Below are 6266 nucleotides of genomic sequence, written 5' to 3' on the forward strand. Positions count from 1 at the left end.
TAGCCAGTTTCAAGAATTTCGCTGGAAATTCGTAAAATTCATGGCGAAACAGGAAAAATTCGCCCATCGCTACTAATGAACTGATTTATTGGAATATGAATAGTAGAGGCCTGAATAGAAAGATGAGTAATAAAAAGTAGCAAGAACAATACATTTGTAGCCTTACAGAGCATTTGTTTTAAGATGGGGTCAGCGACCTGCATTTGAAAGCTGGAAAGAGTCAGAAGAAGGTAAATAATTAAAAACTATAATAAATAAATAAATAATGAAGACCATTTGAAATGTTGCTTAGAAATGGCCATTCTATAACATACTAAAAGTTAACTTAGAGGCAAACCAGCCCTTTAATTAGGAGTAAGGTGTGACAATACCCCTCAATGCTCTGGGTGGGCCTCATTATGCGCAGCACGTCTGCGAAACATTGTGCTGATGTGTTTGGTCCCTCTGGGAAAAATATATGAAATTGTTCAGAGCCTTCTAAAATCTTATTCAGCTATTATTTAATTTCCCCCCCCCCACCCTGCATGGGCTAAGGCATTTCCTTGCCATTTTGAGTGAATTCCACTCCATTCAATTAGTCAGGCATAAAAATGCATTTCTTTTAGTGCACGTAATAAGAACTAATCGTCTGCAGCGCGTATTAAGTGCTCCGACATCAAAGCACCTCCTGCAGGAAATTCCTACGGCTATAAAGTGCTGGCGTTCCCTACACTGTACACAAAGCCTGAAATTTGCTGGACTTATCCATAGCAGGGTTAATATTCCATATGCGCATTCTGGGTTTTTTCTGATAACGCATCGTTGTCTCGCACACAGGGGCGTAACTGCAGACCCTGAAGCTGCAGGGGGGCCCAGGAGGTATAGGGGGCCCCACGAAGCCCTAATTAATGATCAATTTCAATATATGTTGAAAAGGTCAACTTCTGAATATATTTGGGGGCCCTAAAATGAATTTGCTGTGGGCCCAGTAACATGTAATTCCGGCGTAATTTTAGTCGTGCCGGAAGTGGTGCTCATTGTTTCAAATGCATTAAAATGTCATTCGTTACGCCAGGCACAATGGCATCTGATGTGTTGAAAATAGTGATGGGCGAATATAATCAGCAGGCGCTTCTACGAAAATTTGCTGACGTCAAAAATCTTTGCATGCGTGTCGGAAACGTCGCTCGCGTCAAAACAGTCGCGGGTCAACACTAATCGGATGCCCATTGACTTTGACACTGGCATCAAAATTGACGTGGGCGTAAATTTTGCGAGTTTCGCACATTTTTTGCCGTTTGGCAAATTTCACAGGAAATTTGAGAATTTTCTGGCGAAGCAAAACGGGAGAAATTCGGCCATCATAAGTTTAAAAAATGTGACTAACCTGACGCATTTGAGCTCATAAATTTTCAGAGATTAAAAGAGGCGTTAAAATTACATCTGTTTGTGCTTCTTTTGCGCAGGTCTCCTTCAGCTGTAGAGTTTGATTGATTGTCACCTTCAGGTTGGCAGAAGCTCCAGGTTTTACTCTGCATTTACTGATAAGTAGGGATGGGCGAATTTGACCCGTTTCGCCAAAAATTTGCCGCCGGCGAAATGTGGCAGACGCCCATTAAAGTCTATGGGCGTCAAAAAAATGTTGTCGCGCTGCGAAAATTATTTTGTCGCACTTCTTTTTTTTTTTTTTTTTGCCTCACGTCGCCATACAAATCTATGGCCGTCATTTTTTTGCCGATACGAGGCAAAAAAATTCGCCCATCCCTACTATTAAGCCAAACTACCTAGTATTAGCTAAAGCATGAAAAAAAGAAATATGTTTAAAAGGATCTTCTTTTTTTTATATAGTTTTTATTTATTTGCCTTCTTCTTCTGATTCTTTCCATCTTTCAAATAGGGGTCCCATCTGAAAAACAAATGCTCTCTAGGTCTACAAATGTATCGTTATTGATACTTTTTAATTATATTTCTATTTAGGCCCTCTGCTATTCATATTCCAGTCTCTTATTCAAATCAGTGCATGGTTGCTAGGGTGGTTTGGACCCTAGCTACCAGATGGCTGAAATTACAAACCAGAGAGCTGCTGAATAAAACACTATATAACTCAAAAACCACAAATAATAAAAAATGGAACCAATTGCAAATTGTCTCAGAATATCATTCTCTACATCCTACTAAAAGTTAATTTAAAGGTGAACAACATATATTTCAACTGATTTTTTTTTTTACCATGGCCAAGTAAAATGTATTGCTGCCTGGCGGGGGGGATATTTTATTATGTCTTAAACCTAAAATGTTTCCGGATTAGTCATAGCCCCTAAAGTACATCTAAATCTACACCAATATCCCTCATTTGCAGAGGGAAATAAATACTGTAGAAGGCGACCAATATTTTCCCATTATGAATCCCTGTCTAAATCGAGTCCATTATTAAAATCCATAGCCTTTTTGAGATTTAATTAAATATGGAGATGTTTCTGCCATGTTTTATTGGCATAGCAGGAAAGGGCCTTCATGGATCACACGCACAAATGTTGTCTGTACGAATATATATATATCTGGTTATGTCACAAAGAGGATAGTAATCAGGTATGGGACCTGTTATCCAGAATGCTTGGGATCTTTATGTAATTTGAATCTGCCTTAAGCCTGTTAAACATGAATCTTTAAAACATGAATTAAATCCAAAAGGCTGGTTTTGCTTCCAATAAGGATTAATTATATCTTAGTTGGGATCAGGTACCAGGTACTTTTTCATTAGTACAGGGAAAAACAAATCTTTTTTTTTTTTTTTAAGTTAATTATTTTATGGGAGATGGCCTTCCCATAATTCAGATCCTTTCGGATAATGGGTTTAAGGATATAAATGTATTTTTTTTAATTGCCTGCAATAAAAAATTTGATTGCAATTGCGTGTTCCTTTTCTCAATCACTAGCTGAAACCGCAAAGATATAAAACCAAATAAAATATTTTTAAGGTTGAAAGACATCTTTCATTGATTTGTATTGAAGGATGCCAGAATTTAGCTGATCAATTTATTATGTGAATTTTCCAGATTTTCTGGTAAATGGCAAAGCTGAAACATTCAGAAAAATGTAATTTGAACAAAAAATTTAGATCGGTTTTCTGCAGCAAAAAAATGTAAACTCAAATTTTTATTAAATTTACTTCAGGGTCAGCTTTTCAGTTGTATTTATGTATACCTTTACAAATATAGGGCCAGATTCAAATCAGTGAGAAAAAGTGATCTCATGGTTTATCACATGAAAAGTCATGGAATATCTCCATATTCAGATCCACTTTTTCCGCATAGACTTCAATAGAGTTTTCACATTATAAACTGTGAGGAATTCTGAATTGAATTGCATCTCAAATTAAATCTTGTCCATGAGTTTTCACATGATAAACCGTCGGACAATTACTAGCAAAAAAATATCCCGAAAACCTCTAAAAGTCTGAGTGGTTAAAAAAAAGGTCCAATAGAATCAGTGCAGCTATGGGATCTCAACTACTTTTAGGGGCAGATTTAATATAGGTCGAAGTGAAAATTCTAATTAAAAAAATTCAAATTTCAAGCTAATTTTTGTGTACGTAGACTAGGTAATAGTTCAAATTCGATTCAAATTTGAAAAAGATTCAAAAATTCGAATATCGAAATTTATCATGTACTGTCTATGTAAAGATTTGACTTCGACCATTCGCCATCTAAAACCTGCCGAATTGATGTTTTAGCCTATGGGGGACCTCCTAGAACCTATCTGGAATCAATTAGTGGACTTTTAAAAAACTTTGATTCAAATTCGATAGAATGTGATATTACTTCCATTCGTACAATTTTGATTGAATATGGACTATTCATCCAAAGAAAAAAAACTTTGGCTTTTTTTTTAGTAAATTTTATTTGTTTTTCTTTTTAATTTGAAGTTATGGAAGTTCAAAAAAACTCCCATTACTTCGAAATTCGGCCCTTGATAAATCTACCCCTTACTTGGAGAAGTTTGTATTAGACTTTTCTGTGTTTTTTTTTTACACTTAGGGGCACATTTACTTAGGGTCGAATATCGAGGGTCAATTAACCCTCGATATTCGACCGTCAAAGTAAAATCCTTCGACTTCGAATATCGAAGTCGAAGGATTTACCGCATTTCCTACGATCGTACAATCGAAGGAATAATCGTTCGATCGAACGATTAAATCCTTCGCATTGAACGATTCAAAGGATTTTAATCCATCGATCGTAGGATTTTCCTTCGATCAGAAAATTGTTAGGAAGCCTATGGGGACCTTCCCCATAGACTAACATTGCACCTCGGTAGGTTTTACTTGCCGAAGTAGGGGGTCGAAGTTTTTTTTAAAAAGACAGTACTTCGACTATCGAATGGTCGAATAGTTGAACGATTTTTAGTTTGAATCGTTTGATTCAAAGTCGTAGTCGAAGGTCGAAGTAGCCAATTCGATGGTCAAAGTAGCCAAAAAAATCATTCAAAATTCTAAGTTTTTTTTATTCTATTCCTTCACTCGAACTAAGTAAATGTGCCCCTATGTCAAACTTTTTTTTTAGAGTTTTAGAGAGAAAAAAACTAATTTTTAGAAAAAAAAAATTGTTTGTACATTTATATTTGGGTCTTTTAATGAATCACACGGCATTCATTAAATTTATGGCATTGAAAGAATACTAGTTTATTTGTGGTTTCAATAACTTCTAAAACATTTAAAATGAGAATGTTGATAAATTCCCAGAGGAAGGAGGTCCCTGCCCTGTAGAGATTACAGTCGAAGTAATGACAATGTTGGGGGTGCCGTGATGCTGCTTTTCATTTGATAAATGTCCATTTATTGTCTCATATATAGCGGCTGTGTGCTTGTATTACTGCTTGGCCTGGATCAGATCAGAATGTAGTCGAGCTGCCCTGTTCCTTCCCCCACTCTACGCAGAAATCTCCACAATTTCACACCAGGAAAAAAAAAACTTTTCTGCAGATTTACAGCAGACTTCTATGCGCTCAGCTGTAAATATGTCAGAAAATGCCACTTTCAGCAAACAGCGAATCCGGTAAAGCAGCCAGAAAAGTCAGTAGAGACTAGAGAGAATGGGTTATGTTTGACCCTTTCCGTGCCAATTGCATCAATATATATTTCTACAGCAATGTAAATAACCTAAAGATTCAGCAATTTGCATTTTATCCATTGTTCCTTTTTTTCTAGAAAACATTGGAAAGGACTGAACCAAGACACCAAGAAAGTTGCCAATTACAACATTAAAACGTAGACAAGACTAGACCAACCGAAGGCCAATAAGAACAGTGGAATGTTCGCTATTCACTCGTGAGCAGAGCCAACTGCTAACCTGAAACCAACTGGCTCAGTCTGCATATTAGATTCCTTCTATGCGGATCATTTGTGACCAACAAAAAAAAAAACTATAATGGTGGTCCCCCAACATAATCACTATTTCATTCAGGCGGAGTCCGCCTCAGCCTGCGGTTTCCTTGGCAGCAAAGCCTGTTTATATATTTTCCTATTCTAATAAATAAGTTTTGTTTAAATGTATGATTAAGGTTCATTTCCTTATAAGATTATATAGCAGAGGTTTCATAAAAAGAAAGTGCTCGTTGGAGGCAGTTCCGTTCTGCCTTTGTTTCATAAAAAAAAGATCCATGTCCCTAATGTAGACTCCAGGCCTCACACGCGTTTCACCGCAAACACAAAACATTATGACTGTGAGTGCTGTTTTACTGGCTATAAAGGGCTGAGAAATCTGCAGTTGGTTTACAGTTGAACCGATCTCAACAGAGTTAGTCTTTGAAGTTTCTTAATAATGAAAGCAATTGAAACCCTGAGGCTCCTTTTAGATGTTGCTGGAAACTACAGTTCCCAGCAGTCTCAGCCAGTTTAGAACATCTGGAGGGCCCCACAATTGACAAGTGATAGTAACAAGTAAAAGCAGGGTGCAGAGATTCCGTTTCTGTGAATACTAGGTAATCCTTTAGCTTTAGGGCCCCATCTGTAGCTACCTGATGCCACTGGTATGTACAAATAAAGCCAAACCCCTTTTGTAATCAGATCAATTCAATAAAATATATTGGTATTGTAGCGAATTTGTGCAAAACCATTGCACTTATCCCTGTAAGAGATCAAGGACAGAGCTTGTGTCTGTGTGCTGTAAACTGTTACCTAGCAACCAGCTGTTCAGTGATCTCAGTGCAGCAGGAAGTGACACAACAGCTAGTGAGTAGCTGGCAGGAAGAGGAAGTCGCAGATGCTGGCAGAAGAGAAAAGCCTGGCA

The 6266-nt window shown here is 37.2% G+C and overlaps 1 long non-coding RNA gene across 1 annotated transcript in view; it reads left to right on the top strand.

The window, feature by feature from the left end:
• LOC121395590 overlaps positions 1 to 5530 on the top strand; it is a 60539-nt gene extending 55009 nt beyond the window's left edge. The window contains exon 3 of the long non-coding RNA XR_005962575.1: positions 5186 to 5530. This is a non-coding gene — a long non-coding RNA (uncharacterized LOC121395590). The remainder of the gene's footprint in view (positions 1 to 5185) is intronic.
• Positions 5531 to 6266: the final 736 nt, after the last annotated feature.

This window comes from Xenopus laevis, chromosome 1L (assembly GCF_017654675.1).
Source record: "Xenopus laevis strain J_2021 chromosome 1L, Xenopus_laevis_v10.1, whole genome shotgun sequence".
Taxonomy (NCBI): Eukaryota; Metazoa; Chordata; class Amphibia; order Anura; family Pipidae; genus Xenopus; species Xenopus laevis.